The following is a 16,881-nucleotide window of genomic DNA, read 5'->3' as shown; positions in this document are numbered from 1 at the left end:
GAAACGAAATGGATTGGCTTCTATGCCACCTTTCTCATATGGAGCTCGCAGAGTAATGAACTCTTTGCCACCCCTTCAGATGTGGGTGGTGAAGAAAAAGAACTAATCTCTTCTGCAGGGTCAGGTCTCCACACGTGCTTGAACGTCTGAAGAATTTGCTGGAGACCTGAAGAGTGCCTGAAAGGACGCAGGCCAATCATGAAGAAATGAACTTTCATTTCTCACTTCCTCATACTGCTTTATTTGTTCTATTGCTTGATGAAATTGATCTGATGAATTGATGTCATATTCTTCACTGCTGAAGTATATGAAGTTCGTAAGCTGCACTAATTCATCTGCAGGATGATCAACCCAAAGCCACTGAGTGGGTCCTCGATAGTGGATGTACAAATCACATGACTGGTGCAAGAATTTATTGATTGATGCTCCCTTATCACCATCGCATCTGAAGCATATCATCTTTGCTGACAAAGGCAAAAATCAGGTATTGGGTCTAGGTAAGGTTGCGATCACAAAGGATCGACACATGGACAAAGTCATGCTTGTCGAGTCCTTAGGATACAACCTCATGTCTATCTCAATGCTTTGTGATCTTGATATGGTAGTTGTCTTTGGCAGGTATCGTTGTGTTGTGGTTATGGAAGCTGACAATTCCAAAGTCTTCGAAGGCTTTAGGAGAGGAGACTTGTATATTGTTGATTTCTCTACAGGACCGCACCAGCCGTGTGCCTACTTGCAAAAGCTTCAGAGGGTGGCTATGGCATCGACGACTTGGTCATGCAGACATGAGGAATTTGCACATGCTTGCGAAGAAGAAGCATGTCATTGGCATTGAGAATGTCAAATTCCTCAAGGATCACTTGTGTGGATCTTGTGAAGCTGGAAAGATGACCAAGGCTAAGCATCCAGCGAAGACTATCATGACCACTACTTGACTATTTGAATTGCTTCACATGGACCTCTTTGGTCCTAACCATTACTCAGCCGTCACAAATGACGCATCTCTCTATGGCCTTGTTATTGTTGATGATTACTCTCGTTACACATGGGTACACATTGTTACTTACAAACATGAAGTGCAGGAAGTCTTCCAACGATTTTCCTCGAGGGCTTCAACCAACTTTGGTGTGAAGATCAAGCACATCAGAAGTGACAATGGAACTGAGTTCAAGAATTCTGGTCTTGATGACTATCTTGATGAACTTGGTATTACTCATGAGTTATCTGCTCCTTACACTCCTCAGCAAGATGGCGTCATGGAGCGCAAGAACAGAACTCTTGTTGAGATGGCTCGCACTATGCTTGATGAGTACAAGACGCCTCATCACTTCTGGATTGAGGCAATTTATACTGCGTGCCACATCATCAACAGGGTATATCTTCACAAATTCTTCAAGAAGACTGCCTATGAACTCCTCACTAAAAAGAAACCCAATGTGAGTTATTTCAAAGTCTTCGGTGCTAAATGTTGGATTAGAGATCCTCATCACAATGCTAAATTTGCACCAAAAGCACATGAAGGTTTTATGCTTGGTTACAGAAAGGACTCGCACACCTACAGAGTCTTCAACACCGTTCTTCACAAGGTTGTTGAAACTGTAGATGTGCGGTTCGATGAAACTAATGGCTCGCAAAGAGAGCACCTACCCTCTGTGATAGATGAACCAACACCTGAGGAAACTATCAAGTTCAAGGCTACTGAGGATGTCATTCCTACCGAAGAATCTGCTGACGAATTCATTCCAGAACGTGAAGAACGTCGAGCTAATGCACCTGAAGAAATTGCTGAAGAAAATGCTGATCAAATTCCTCGACGACAACCTACTCACCCTCCCATTGCAAAAGAAGTGCAAGTTGAGAAGATCATCGATGACATTGAAGCACCAGGTCCTGTCACACGCTCAAAAGCTTCACATTTATCTAACTTCTGTGGGCACTATGCTTTTGTCTCTATCTCAGAGCCCACTAAAGTAGATGAAGCATTTCTAGAGCCTGAGTGGATTCAGGCCATGCAAGAAGAATTACATCAGTTTGAGCTGAACAACGTCTGGGAACTGGTCAATCGTCCAAATCCTCACAAACACAATATCATTGGCACAAAGTGGATCTACCGCAACAAGCAAGATAAAAATGGCCTTGTGGTGAGGAATAAGGCATGGCTAGTAGCTCAAGGCTACACACAGGTTGAAGGAATTGATTTCGATGAAACTTTTGCACCTGTTGCTAGCCTTGAAGCTATTCGCATATTACTTGCTTATGCTAACCATCATGATATCACTATATATCAAATGGATGTGAAAAGTGCATTCCTCAATGGTAAGCTTGAGGAAGAAGTATATGTTGCTCAACCCCCAGGTTTTGAAGATCCTAAGCATCCTGACAAAGTCTTCAGACTAAATAAGGCCCTCTATGGCCTCAAGCAGGCCCCTCGGGCATGGTATGGCACTTTGAAGGAATTCCTCATGAAGAAAGGCTTCAAACCCGGTTCACTCGACCCTACTCTTTTCACTAAATCATATGATGATGAATTGTTTGTATGCCAAATATATGTTGATGATATCATCTTTGGCTGTACTGACCAATGTTATAGTGATGAATTTACCTATATGATGAGTGAAGAATATCAAATGTCTATGATGGGAGAGTGAAATTCTTCTTAGGTCTTCAAATTCGTCAAGAGCGCAATGGCATATTCATATCTCAGGAGAAATACCTCAAGGATGTACTGAGGAAATTCGGCATGCAAGATTGCAAAGGCGTCAAAATTCCTATGCCCACAAATGGCCAGCTATGCACTGATGAAAATGGTATTGACTTCGATCAAAAGGTATACCGCTCCATGATTGGTTCTTTATTGTATTTATGTGCATCTAGGCCAGATATTATGCTTAGTATTTGCATGTGTGCCGGATTTCAAGCTACACCGAAGGAATCACACCATAAGGTTGTGAAGCATATTCTTCGATATCTAGCTCACACACCAACACTAGGATTATGGTACCCCAAGGGCTCGGCTTTTGATCTCGTTGGATATTCTGACTCTGACTATGCTGGTGATCGTGTGGATCGCAAGTCAACATCTCGTACATGTCATTTCCTCGAACGATCTTTGGTCTGTTGGTCCTCGAAGAAACAGAACTGCGTATCACTGTCTACTACTGAAGCTGAGTACATTGCTGCTGGTTCTTGCTGTGCTCAATTGCTTTGGATGAAGGAAACTCTCAAGGACTACAGCGTCAACGTGAAGAATGTGCCTCTCTTCTGTGACAATGAGAGTGCCATCAAGATTGCACACAACCCAGTTCAGCACTCGAAGACAAAGCACATTTAGATTCGTCATCATTTTCTTCGCGATCATCTGTTGAAGGGCGACATCTCTATTGAGCATGTGAAGACTGAAGAACAGCTAGCCGATATCTTCACAAAGCCCTTGGATGAGAAGAGATTTAGCAAGTTGCGGTGTGAGCATCTTAGAATCTTCGAATGTTCTTTGAAAAGGACACTCATCCTAACACTTATGCAAAATTGATGACTTAGATGTGCAACACATGAAGAAATGTTTTTCTTCAATCAATGAAGAATAACACTCTAATTGTTAAGAAATCAATGAAGAATTTGTTTCTCAGAACCCTACGACAATTGTACGCGGTGTCTGAAATCATCATTCTTATACGATGGGTCACGCCACCACAAATGTTGAAAATCTTCAAATTTGAGTTTTTCCTCAGTTGTTCATATTCTTCAACTTTTCAAAATCTTCACTGTTTCCGTCGTTTTTCTTCATTGGATATATATATATATATGAGTTTATGTCCTCTATAGCATTCACTTATGGCAAATTCTTCAAGTTGGTTTTTCTGCTAAGTGAATGTGATCGGACCCTTCCCCCTCTATGCTATACTCAACCCAATCTATTCACAAATTCTTCATGTGTGTTCTATTTGAAACTCGTTCAAAATCTTCACTGTGTCCTTGTCAGCTGAAGAATTTGCGAACGGAACTTTTAAGTTATGTTATCCAAATTTTCGGCTTTGCCGCTCAAACCGTTCGGCTTCCCACGATATACTTATCTATTCATCCACGATCTAACACGATCTCCACTTCTCCGTACGTGGGTGAGACATGTCATGCGAATGTGAAGGGGTCAGGGGCACGTTCGTCCAATTTCTTCAGGCGACCCGTTTTTCACCGTGGCTATAAATACCCCCTCTCCCCTTCCTCACTTCTTTTACTGCGCTCGACCTCTCTCCCGCTCGAGCTTCTCAAACCCTAGCGCCGCCGCTACATCATCGTCGCCGGTGAGGAAGAGCTTCACTGCCTTGACCTCGTCGCCGCCGTACTCATGCCGGCCGCGGAAATCTTCACTCCACAGCCGCCGTAGCCGTCTTCCTCCGCCAAGTTAGGGCGTGGAAGATCTGCACAGACGAGCTTCACTTCTCCACATCCCAGTTCGTCGTGTTCTTCGTCCTGGGTAATTAAAAGTTACTTTTACTGCCCTCTTTGATTCAAATGACTTCTACAAAATCTTCAAAGGTGTTTATTCCTCAAATTTTTCACACACTAAACACCTCACATGTCATCTGTTCTTGATTCGTTTCTCTAAGCAATAATTTTTCTTCAATATTCCTCAATTGTGTGCATCTTCGATCTATACAACTCTGGAACCTAAGACAAAGAACGCTTAGTGAAATTCTTCAAGACTCATCTGGTCAAATTCCTCAAACTTGTTCTTATTGAAAAACCTTCTGAGAACGCATATGACCTCTCCAAATTCCTCGCAACTATACTCTGTCCACAGGTACTCATGTCCGCTGCTGAATCACTAGGTTCTCATCAACTTAACTCATTTGCAACGTTCCTTGAAGAAAAGTTGCATACTTCTTCAGAGAGTTCAATTGTTCAAATTCCTCAACTGAAGAAAATGACTAATGAAAAGAAGCCACAAAAAGGAGGAAAGAGGCCTGAGGTCAATACTGCCTTTGAAATCCCTGAGGACATTTATGCTGGGTATTGCACACCCCTTGAGGAAGATAAAAATCAGCGTAAGGTGTGCATTCAGAGGATAGAAAGGAGATGGGCAATAGAGTGGAAGGAGTACATGTATGTGACTCCAAAATACATGAAGAAATTCGCTGTTACTCCTCCATGCTTAAGACCTCCATTGGCACCTGGCCAAGAGGCAGATCCCAGTAGCATCAAGCACGGTGAGGAATTTCCTGAAGAATGGGCCAAGCGCCAGGCCAAGTTGGCCAAACAGGCTAAAGATGTAGTGAAGAAATTCAACGCAGACTCCACTGCCGCTGCTGCTGAGGCCTTTGTAAGGCCGAAGAAATCCATGGCAAAGAAGCCTGCGCACAAGCCAAGTGCCTCTTCTTCAATGCCCTCACGGCCAATTTCCTCAGCCAAGCCCTCACGGCCAATTCCTCAAGCCGCTCCTGCTCCTCCAAAGTCCTCAGCTGCTCTGACAAAATCCTCAGCACCTGTGCATCTTGCCACGTGCCAAAGGACTACATGCATCTCTATTGCCTTAGGAGCTTCAGCTAGTTCCTCAGCTGCACCAAATTCTTCAACAGGACCCTCTCTGCTAAAGACTAAGACCACTGCTGGACGAGGCTCTCGCCCAAGTCCTCAGAAGAAGCAGGTCGCCTTCCAAGTACCATCTGAAGAAGACGAAGCTGATGATGAAGAACTTGTTGAGATCATCAGAGACAGGCAAGTCAGGGCCGCTAGAGCCAAGGGCACAGAAGTGCCACTGCTTTTGGATCCAAAGTTGATCCTCGACTATATTGATCTCTGGCACAAGGACCGAAACACTCCTATGCCTGATTTCAAGTTGACACCTGGCCAAAGTCACATGTTGACCCATTTTATCAGTGAGGAAAAATGGAAATATGAGAAGGCCAGGCAGCTCAAGAAAGCTCAGTACAGGAAAGAGAAGTTCCGGAAGAACAACGTTGTCTCTATGACAACTGATGAACTTGTAAAGCTCCAGTCTGAAATCAAAGTCCTCAGTGATGATTTCAACGCTTACTATGCTGATTGGAAAGGAGCCAAGGTCAGGTTCGTCAATCTGACGATGACACTCACTTCAAGTGCCGCTGCCCCTGTGCACATTGAAGTCACTCCGGCTGAAGCATCTGTTCAGCCAACTGAAGAACATGCCAGCACCGCTGATGAAAATCAGGCTGCTGAAGAAAATGTGAGATCTAGGGCTGATGATTGCATTCCAGCCACTGAAGAAATTGCCAGGGCACCCACTAGTGGTGCGCCTGAAGAAAATGAAGAGGTCAGGGCAACTGCATCAGTTGTGCCTGAAGAAAATGAACCACATTCCTCTGCTCCTTCTGCACCTACTCCAACTCCAATCCTTCCATCTGCATCAGATGCGAAGAAGACCAAGGCTGCAGAGCGTGCAGCTGTGAAGAAAAGGAAAGCATCAGCTTCTTCAGATTCTTGAGCTCCGAAGAAAATGAAGACCATGACCAGCTCTTTTGCAAACCCGATTGATGCTGTTCCGATCTCAACCATGCCATCAAAGGACCTTGTTCCTTTTGATGAAGAATATGTGATCCCTAGCGGATCTGATGAAGAAACTCCCTCTGCTGCTACGTCAGAGCAGATGGATGAAGAAATTGAAGTGGATGAAATCCCTTCAACCCCAGTTATTTCCTCGCCTATGCCTCAGTTCACAGCATTGAAGAAATTGAAGAAGAAGATGTGGACATTGGATGTACCACACCAGTGATGAATGATGACTTTTGGGAAAGTCAGCACCCCAATTCTCCACTCTTCACTCCAGTGCAGCAAATTCCTCAGTCCCCAGTCACTACAGTTCAAATGGGATCTGATGAAGCTCATGAAGACATTCCAGCCGCTAGTGCTGAAGAAAATGAAAATGAAGAATTCAAGAACCAGACTGCCACTAAAGAGGAACCAGAAATTCCTCAGCCTGAAGAACCTGAGATTGCGATTCCTGAGGTTGTGATGCAACTCACTAACACTCCTCTGCCCAAGCCAAAGGATCCATTCTCAAGGAAGCAAAAATTCAAGACTGATGCCTTCTTTGGCGAGCATGTATTCCTCACTGATTACAACCCTTATGATTCTGCTCGCATAAGGAAGAGGCGTTTCTGGACTGCCAGCCAGGCAAATTTCTATTCCTCAGTGCTGTTCAACAAAGACAAAGTCTTCGATCATGAGCACATTCCTCACGTGGATATGGAATCTCTGCCGTGCTTCGAGCCAGTCCTCAGTGTTCTTCACTACGCTGGATTGTTAAATTTCTGCACTGACATCTGTGATTGGAATGAAGAACTTATTTTTCAATTCTATGCGACGCTGCACATCACAGGAATTTCTGAAGATGTGAATTCATGGGTGCTGGACTGGATGTCTGAAAACACTCACTACAAGGCACCAGCTACTGAATTGCTTCGTGCCTTACCTCTCAGTCCGCCCCTTGAAGGTGCTTGTTGCATCTACAATGAACCTGAGCTAACCGATCACTACATGCAAGTGCTGATGAAGCCTTTGAAGCCAGGTCAGACCCCAAGAACAAAATTCCTTGTGAAGTAATTTCTGTATGTGCCTCGGACTGTCTATCGCATTCTGACGAAGACATTGAGTCCAATCAAGGGCCACGACACAAATGGCATCATGAAGAATCTGCTTTTCAATATCATTCATGGCATTCCCAACAACTTCCATGATTTCTTCATGAGGACTCTGGCCAATGTCGCCATGTCACCATTCGAGTTGAAGCCTTATGCACCATGGATTATGAGATTCATCAGGACAAGGTCTTCACTCAACTGTAAAGTTGATAAACTGAACCATTGCAGCTACTTGCCCCCAATTTAAGTCCTCAAACGAACATTTTCCTCAGCTGATGAAAAGGGAAAGGCTACTGCTGTAATTGATGAAGGCATTCATCCATTGGATGGACAATTTCGCAAGGCTACTCCACCAATGATGACACTACCACCCATGATTCTGCCGCCAACACACCCAAGCAATATCCTCAAGGCACAGCACCCAGGGTGATGACTGACCGTGAGCTTCTCCTCAGTCTTCATCAGAAGGTTGATCGCAATCATAAATGGGTCAAGCGTCAGTTTGGTTCAATTCTTCACAACATGACTGCTACCCACAATGTAGTGAAGAAAAACCACTACTACCTTCATGAAATCCTCAACCGCACCTGGGCTGTTCTGTCTCAAGTCTATAGTGAAAAAGATCTGAAGACAATGGGTCTCAAGGACGATCTTGACTGGGCTGCACCTCCTCCGAAGAAGTACAAGCAGGTCAAGGTTCCTTCCTTGGTGGCCAGCTCCTATTCTTCATCATGTGACACTGATGAACATGAAGATTTGGACGACACTGCGGCAGGCCCTACATCAACAAACGACCCCAACAACGCTGACGCTCCTTCATCACCTTGATATTCTTCAGGGGCGTTAGTCCTCATTTTCGACCCTTTTGGTCATTTGATGACAAAGGGGGATAAAATTGAGTTAGTCTTCAAGCGGGTCTATCTTATATGGGCGTTTTTTCTAAGTTGCAACTCTTGTTCTTTTGAAGACTTTGCTGGATCGAGTTGTAATCTTAAACTCTATGGTGACCTGATACTTCTGCTGTTTCTTCTGCATGCTTATTCCTCGTTAATGTTATTTCACGCATGTTGAATTACATCAGTCACCATATTTCATCATGCATTTCAAATTCTTCATATATTATGTCAAATGCATGTATGAATTACAAGATATAGGGGGAGATCTCCATGATTCAACTCTTCAAGGGTGCATTGCTTTAAAAGCAAATTCCTCACTATGCACATCTTCAGGGGGAGTTCTTCTATATCTTGCAATCAAATTCCTCAATATCAGTATTTACACTTCATATTTTTATCCCCGTTGAAAACTTAACCTATATTGTCATCAATCACCAAAAAGGGGGAGATTGTAAGTGCATCTAGTGCCCCTTAGTGATTTTGGTGTATTGAAGACTTATAGGTTAAGGCACTAATGTGTTTATAAGTGTACACAGGTCTATAAGTCTATGAGGAGTTTGATATTTACAGAGAAAGTCGACCCCTAAAAATGAAGTTCTTCGACTGAAGGCTTTGGTATTTCTGAAGACTTTCTGAAGACTTTGAAAGTGAAGAAACTGGTGTGACCTTGAAGACTTGGTATTCATTTGAGGAACATGAAGTGTGAAAACTTTTCTTTTCGTAGTTTCATTTTCTCTTTCTTGAGTCATAGGAAACACCGTACTATTAAAGGGGGTCGAGGAAATACTAAGGAAAAATTTCCATGTGATGCTCAACTCAAAATCCTACACCGACCAATCCCTTCGAGTGAAGCCATTGGAAATCTCATACAGTTCAGTCATATTCTTCAGTGACAGGACGAAGTTCTTCTGGTCGCTGAGGAATTTGTTCTGACTGAGGAGTTAGGAATTCGCCAGTGCGGATTGCCTACACAGTGAGGAACATGATAGCCCTGAGGAATTTGATACTCAAATTTCCGACCGTTCCTGTGATGCGTGCCAGCTCTCCCTAAATATCTACCCACCTAACGGTCATATCATTGAAGGGCATTTATGTCTTATCATGTCGGGCTTCTCCCTAGGCTATAAATAGCCGCCCCCTACAACCACTAGCTGGTTGGCTGCTCCGAGAAAAACTGACACTTGTCAATTGAGAGCATCCCATCCTCCGAGGACTTTGAGCGAAAATCATCAAGTGAGGAAAAACCCCAAACCCAAACACCTACAAACCCAAAGTGATTGAGCATCACTGAAGAGATTGATCCTGCGTGGATCTGACGCTTGTTACCTTTGAAGACTGTGCTTCTTCCGGACGGTTAGGCGTCATGGTCTAGAGCATCCAAGAGGAAATTGTGGATCGCCGAGTGACCGAGTTTGTGAAGGTTCGGAAGTCACCTGAAGACTTACCACGAGTGATTGGGTGAGGTCTGTGTGACCTTAGCTCAAGGGGAATACGGTGAGGACTAAGTGTCCTAGACTGCGTGTTCAGGACTGGGTGTCCGGGACTGAGTGTCCTCAGGATTAAATACCTAGCCGTCCTAACCAGACGTACAACTGAGACAACAGTTGGAACTGGTCTACCAAATCATTGTCTTCACCAAGCTTACAGGTTCTATTTCCTCAACTCTTTCATTTCCTCATTACTGTGTTGTATGCTTGTTCATATCTGTGTTTGAAGACTTTGACTGAAGACTTTCTCAATTTCCTCAGTTCAATTTTCTCAGTCTGTTTGTCTTCATCCTGCGTTATCCTGTGTTTACGCTTTCTGTACTCTGTGCTTGTTTTCATTTCATCATGATGACTATGCTTGTGTTCTGCTATGCATACTTTTGAGTACTTATTCCGCTGCAAATAGTTCTTCGCTAAGGAATTACCTCACCCACAAATTCCTCAGTGAAGAATTTCTAAAAATCGCCTATTCACCCCCCTCTAGTCGATAGAACGCACTTTCAGAGGAAGCGGATCTGAGGCCGTGGACTTGTGAGTTGGCAAAGCGGCGCCGGTATGGTTGAGAATGGTATAGGCGAAGCTACTCCGGTGGGGTTGATGATGGTGTCGGCGAAGTGGCTCCGGTAGGGTTGAGGAAGGTGTCGGCGAAGAGGATCAGAGGCCGTCAACGGGGGCGTCGGTGGGGCGGCTCCGGGGGGGTGTGGATGAAGCGTCTCTGGTGGGGCATACGAACGAGCCGCTGCAGATGCGCTGCGGTTGACGAGAGTACCGACAAAGAAGATCGGGCGCCGTGGACAAGGCCGACACTGAATGGGCTGTGGTACAGTGGTGGATGAGCAGTCTACTTGTTTCCAGGGGAGGTGGGAGGGGTAGATACGGCCGCAGAAGTAGATCCGACGAGGTGGACGCCGCTGGAAGTGAATGGGCTCTGGTACGCCAATGGATGAGCAGTCTAGGGTTTCAAGAGGGGAGGGGAGAAAGGCCGATGAAGTACGAACGGCGTGATGTAAGATGCTCTGGTGCTGTGGAGTTAGTCGTTTTTGCGGGAGGGGGAGAGGAAATGGGGGTGCCGTGTAGTGGGGGGAACCGGAAGTTACCAAACCAGCCCGACCAATTATGTAGATGAGGGCGGTATTGTAACTGTTGGTCTCCGTCCACCAAGTACAAAAGGGGAATTTCGCATGCTAAAGACTAAGGTGGTGGAAATTTTAGAAGGAGGCGAGAGATTTTGCCGCCCGCGGGATCGTTCGTATCCAGTTTCAACTAATTTTGGACCGTGCTAGCGGGAAGGTCATGTGAGACTGTGTACACGGGGCACGCGTCAGCAGTTAATAACTGGTGTGAAGTCCACCCCAGAAAAAAGACAATAACTCAGGATGATGCGCCGATAACTTGGACGTTCACACGGGCGCGGCCAATCGTACGGGTGTAGTGGCATGTTCACAAAAAAGGGATCAAACGCTCAGCGTATGTATTTCCCGTGTAAATAGATAATTTAGTGCAATTGGTTATTTACTTTAAACATTATGCATTGACGTGTTAGTGTAGAGGCGCACAAAAAGAAATGGATATTGTAGTTCGCTACTTAAAAGTGTTACCTTATATGCTTACATACCCTCCATTTCATAAATTGCGTACCCGTTGAATTCATATATGAATATTACATATATTACTTCATAATAGAACCTTAAATCATCTAAGACTAATGATTTTGAATGCAAGAGTAACAATGGTGCATGTACATGATAGCTACATTGGTTGTTTGAAGAAACATCACTGTAACTTTGGCATGCACAACTGAAAAGGTTTATTTAAATAGAAAAAATTGTGATACGTGAGTGTCCAATCTTTATAGCGTTGAATCGATATTGTACCTTTGGCCACGATACGAAGTAGATATTGATTTATGTTCAAGCGATGCACGTCTACGATCGCTAGATAGTGATACGTGAATGAATTGTGCAATCTCTCTCACACGCATACATATCTCATTTCCCTGTGGGCATCGGAATCACACACGCGTACTTCATGTATTTCTCTCCCTCCGTCAAGGTTAGAATTCGCCTTTCTATCCCGTCCTACAAGTCTCTCACATAGAAACACGCACGCTCTCTCTGTCGAACACGCCCACCCCTTTAATTCCGCCCACCCACAGCCACTAATGTCTCAAAGTATAATAATGTCTCTCACACATAGGCCTAAGGTTAACTCGAGTTCCGGAACCATATGAATACATACAATGGGATTCCAGCAGAGCACCTTTTGTTTTGAGATTTCTCTCTCTCTCTCTCTCTCTCTCTCTCACACACACACACACACACACACGCGCGCGCGCGCACACATTGTTTCTCGCTTCATTTTTTCCGGCCATTGCATGCACACCATTTTGTTTATCTTCATGATGCTTTAAGTATGCCTCGCACAAATGCTATCTACCTATCCCTTAATATAGCTAGATATGTGTCACACAAACTCCTTCTCCCTACTAGCAAGATGCCCATGCATTGCACGAAACATCAAGATGCATTTGTATGAGTAGTTTATCTTGTGGGAGAAAAGGATGAATGAGGGAATAGCTTATTTGCAAATGCGGAGATGGGTGTGGGTATCTTTTTGCAAAATTGCCACAGTTTCCTTCCTATCCATCGGATACAAATCGGATGGCATATATTGCAGGATGGCAGGAACACCATCATCACCAACTCTGTTTTTTATAAGAGTAGAGATATGTAAGTGTCACTGCCCCCCCCCCCCGACACACACACCCACACCCACACAACCACACACACACACACTTCGCAACACCGAAGGAGTAGGGTGACACGTCGATCTTGATACTAATCTATCGACTGGCTTCTCTCTCAAACACACACACACTCACACACACTAAACGACACCGAAGGAGTAGGGTGGCACCTCGATCTTGATAGTAATCTATATACTCCTCTTTCAAACACACACACACACACACACTCGCTAGTTGTGCCTTTGTGCCTACCGCGCACACTCTCAATACGTCTTTCTCTCCCTCCCCCTCCCCGCCCCACCCCAACAATGATAGCAGATGGGTAAAAACTCGATCTGATCGTAATCTGTCAATTTGTTTCTCTCTCGAACATTGTGTTTCTGTGCCTCGCTCAGTAGCCCCCTCGATATGTAGACTTCTCGCGTGCGCACAACTGTAGTGACGATGACGCTGAACCCAGTGTGCCTCGTTTTTACCGGCCTCATGTGATAGTTTTCACCCTGGTTTCTGTTAATTAACAAGGCAACCTTTCCTTTGTTACTACTAGTGAATCTGAAATCATTCGGGGCAGACATAAAATATATCACTTCAACCCAATTATCGCAGTAACTATTTTCAAAGAAACTAGCTAGATGCCCGTGCGTTGCACGGAACATCAAGATGCATTTGTATGAGTAGTTTATCTTGTGAGAGAAAAGGATGAACGAGGGAAGGCCGTATTTGCGAACGTGGAGAGGGGTGTGGCTATATTTTTGCAAAATTGCCATAGTTTCCTTCCTATCCGTTAGATATAAATCCGAAGACCTATATTGAAGGATGGCACGCACACCATCATCACCAACTCTGTTTTCTACTCCCTCCGTTCCTAAATATTTATCTTTTTAGAGATTCCAACAAGTGACTACATATGGAGCAAAATGAGTGAATCTACACTCTAAAATATGTCTACATACACATCCGTATGTGGTTGTCCATTTGAAATCTGAAAAAGAAAAATATTTAGGAACGGATGGAGTATAAGAGTAGACATGGAGATATATCTCCAGCATGGTCTACAACAAAAATGTGCTGGACTGGTTAGCGTCGGATGCTCGCAACGCGATGACATGAGTTCGAATTCTGTCTTTAACTTTAGATTTTTATATTATATATTACTTATTTAATATATACTTCTTTCGCTACTGTACTGACAGTGGAACCGACAGAGTACTTAGAATACAAGATTAAGGATGGACTTGTTTCTTTTAACTTTCTGTACGAAGCTGTAGCCACCCTGCAAGTCACATGTACACTATGGATGCAATTAATTTTTTATAGAGGGATAATCATACACACAATTAACTAAAATGGATTGGATGTCACTCTATTATTTCCAGCATAAGAGCATCTCCAACGGCAGCCGGCAAATTTCCTCCCGCTTCCTTCCGCGGAGGACGACATCAAACGCTAGGGGCATACATTTTCACAACTCTAACCAACCAGATGAAATTCGTGCAAACACGGACTGATTTCATATAAGCATGATGGATTTCGTATAAAAAAGGCGGATCTTCATATAAACATGATGGATTTCATTACATTTACATGAACTAAGCGGTGCCAATCCGGCTCTCTTGGTAGTAGTTCTACTAGTATTGTAACAGTTGTAATCTCCACAGCCCTGCGTGTCTTGTGGGATACGACTTGGTGTGTATCACGTTCCGGAGGTGTAGAAAAATAATGTATAGGAGCTTGGAATGCCTCTGATGAGATGTATCGTCCTTCATCGTAGTTGTACCTTGGCCTGGGCTTGTACTAAACTATGTATGGCGTGTATGACCGTTGGTATATGTATGTTGCCATGTTACCATGTCATACTGATGGTCATCTCTGCATTCCGTGTTATCCATTACATTCTGCATTTCCCTATCAAGATTTAGCCATCCCCGTCTAAACCGTTGCTTTGTTTCTCCTAGGATGGTTAACACCCGCAACAACCCTGCTGTCCAGGCGCAGGGTGAAGCCAATGCAGCCAGGGCGGAGGATCTGCCCCAACCGCCTTCACTGGCCGAAGTTATGCTGGAGGCAGAAAGAAACAAGCGTGAGACTAACCGCTTGCTAGAGCGAATTGAGCAGAATACTGCACGTCACCAGAGGAACGACCTGGTGTCCATCAATGACTTTATCAAGCTGTACCCACCGAAGTTCAACCACTCCGTCGAGCCCCTTGATGCGGATGATTGGCTTCGCAGCATCACCCATAAGCTACGTTCTGCCAACGTAGCCGAAGCTGATAAGGTTACCTACGCTGCCTATCACCTCGAAGGCCCTGCTAGCCTTTGGTGGGAGAACTTTGAGGCTATGCGCCCAGCTGGCCAAATCACTACTTGGGCTGAATTCAGTGAGGCTTTCCGTGAGCATCACATTCCGGAGGGTCTCATGGATCGTAAGCGGGAAGAATTCTGCAACTTCACCCAAGGCAGACTGACCGTGGATGCTTACAGCCGTGAGTTTGGAAATCTAGCACGCTATGCTCCTGAAGAGGTATCCACCGATGCCAAGAAGCAGGCAAGGTTCCGCAAGGGACTTAGCCCCGAGCTTCGCCGTGATCTCCGTCTGCATGAGTGCACCTCTTTCCAGAAGTTGGTCAATAAGGCCATCAGTGCCGAGACAGGACAAACTGACTATGACGCTACACGCAAGCACTCTCGTGACTTTGGTTCCTCATCTGGCTCCGGATCCCAGAAGCGCCGGGTCCGGATTCCAAATACTGCTCTGCCACCCAGGTTCACTCCGAGGCCATCCTTCGAGGTGCCTCGCCCCAACCAGCAGCATGCACCGCCCAAGGTTTATGGTGGCCCCGCTGCTAATGCTGCTCCACGCCCCAATATTGTGACATGCTTCAAGTGTGGAGAAACGGGTCACTATTTGCGCGAGTGCCCCCGAAACAACCTCAATCAACCTGGACAGTCCGTTGGCCATGGTAAGCCAGCAGGAAAGACCTACTACGCCAAGCCAGCCACCACAGCACGTGGCCATGTCAACTATGTCTCAGCTGAAGGAACTCATGAGGATCCCAACGTCGTCCTTGGTACGCTCCTTGTTAATTGCCATCCGGCAACTGTTCTTTTCGATACTGGAGCATCTCATTCATTTATCTCTGAGAGCTATGCTCGATTACACAACACAATATTTAGTGACATGCCTACTTCCATGGAAATTCAAACTCCTGGTTCTAGATGGCAAACCTCTAAGGTAAGCCATGGAAATGAAATTCTTGTTGACAGACTGGTCTTCCTTGCATCACTAATAGCTCTCAAGTCCTCGGACATAAACATCATCTTGGGTATGGACTGGATGTCAGCCCATTATGCTAAGATTGATTGCTCTACTAGAACTGTTCAACTCACCCATCCGTCGGGCAAGACAGTCAATGTTTTGACCCGAGTGTCTAAACGTCAGCTTTACTCATTAAATGCCAACCCCCTTCCAGACCTCGAAGATGTGCCGGTAGTCCGTGACTTCCCGGATGTCTTCCCTGAAGAACTGCCAGGTATTCCACCAGACAGGGATGTTGAGTTCGTGATAGACCTTGTTCCAGGAACCGTCCCAATCTCTAGAAGACCCTATAAGATGGCACCCCTAGAGCTAGCCGAGCTTAAGAAACAACTCGATGAGTCCTTGAAAAAGGGTTTCATCCGTCCTAGTTCTTCTCCGTGGGCTTGCCCCGTCCTCTTCGTCAAGAAGAAGGATGGTACGGATCGGATGGTTGTAGATTACCGACCCGTCAACCTAGTCACAATCAAGAACAAGTATCCGCTTCCCAGGATCAACGATCTGTATGATCAGCTCGCTGGATCCTCAGTCTTCTCTAAAATGGATTTGAGGTTGGGCTACCATCAAATCAAAATCAAGAACGAGGACATTCCTAAAACGGCCTTTGTTACTCGTTATGGCCAATACGAGTATATAGTCATGTCCTTCAGGTTAACCAATGCTCCAGCCACCTTTTCTCGCTTGATGAACTCGATCTTCATGGAGTACTTAGACAAGTTCGTCGTGGTTTACCTCGATGATATCCTTATCTACTCGAAGAACGAGGAAGAGCATGCCGAACATCTTAGACTTGTGTTAGAAAAACTCAGAGAGCATCGCCTTTA

The sequence above is a fragment of the Triticum aestivum genome, chromosome 4D (assembly GCF_018294505.1).
Source record: "Triticum aestivum cultivar Chinese Spring chromosome 4D, IWGSC CS RefSeq v2.1, whole genome shotgun sequence".
NCBI classification, from domain to species: domain Eukaryota; kingdom Viridiplantae; phylum Streptophyta; class Magnoliopsida; order Poales; family Poaceae; genus Triticum; species Triticum aestivum.
Note: the sequence above shows the minus strand (reverse complement) of the source record.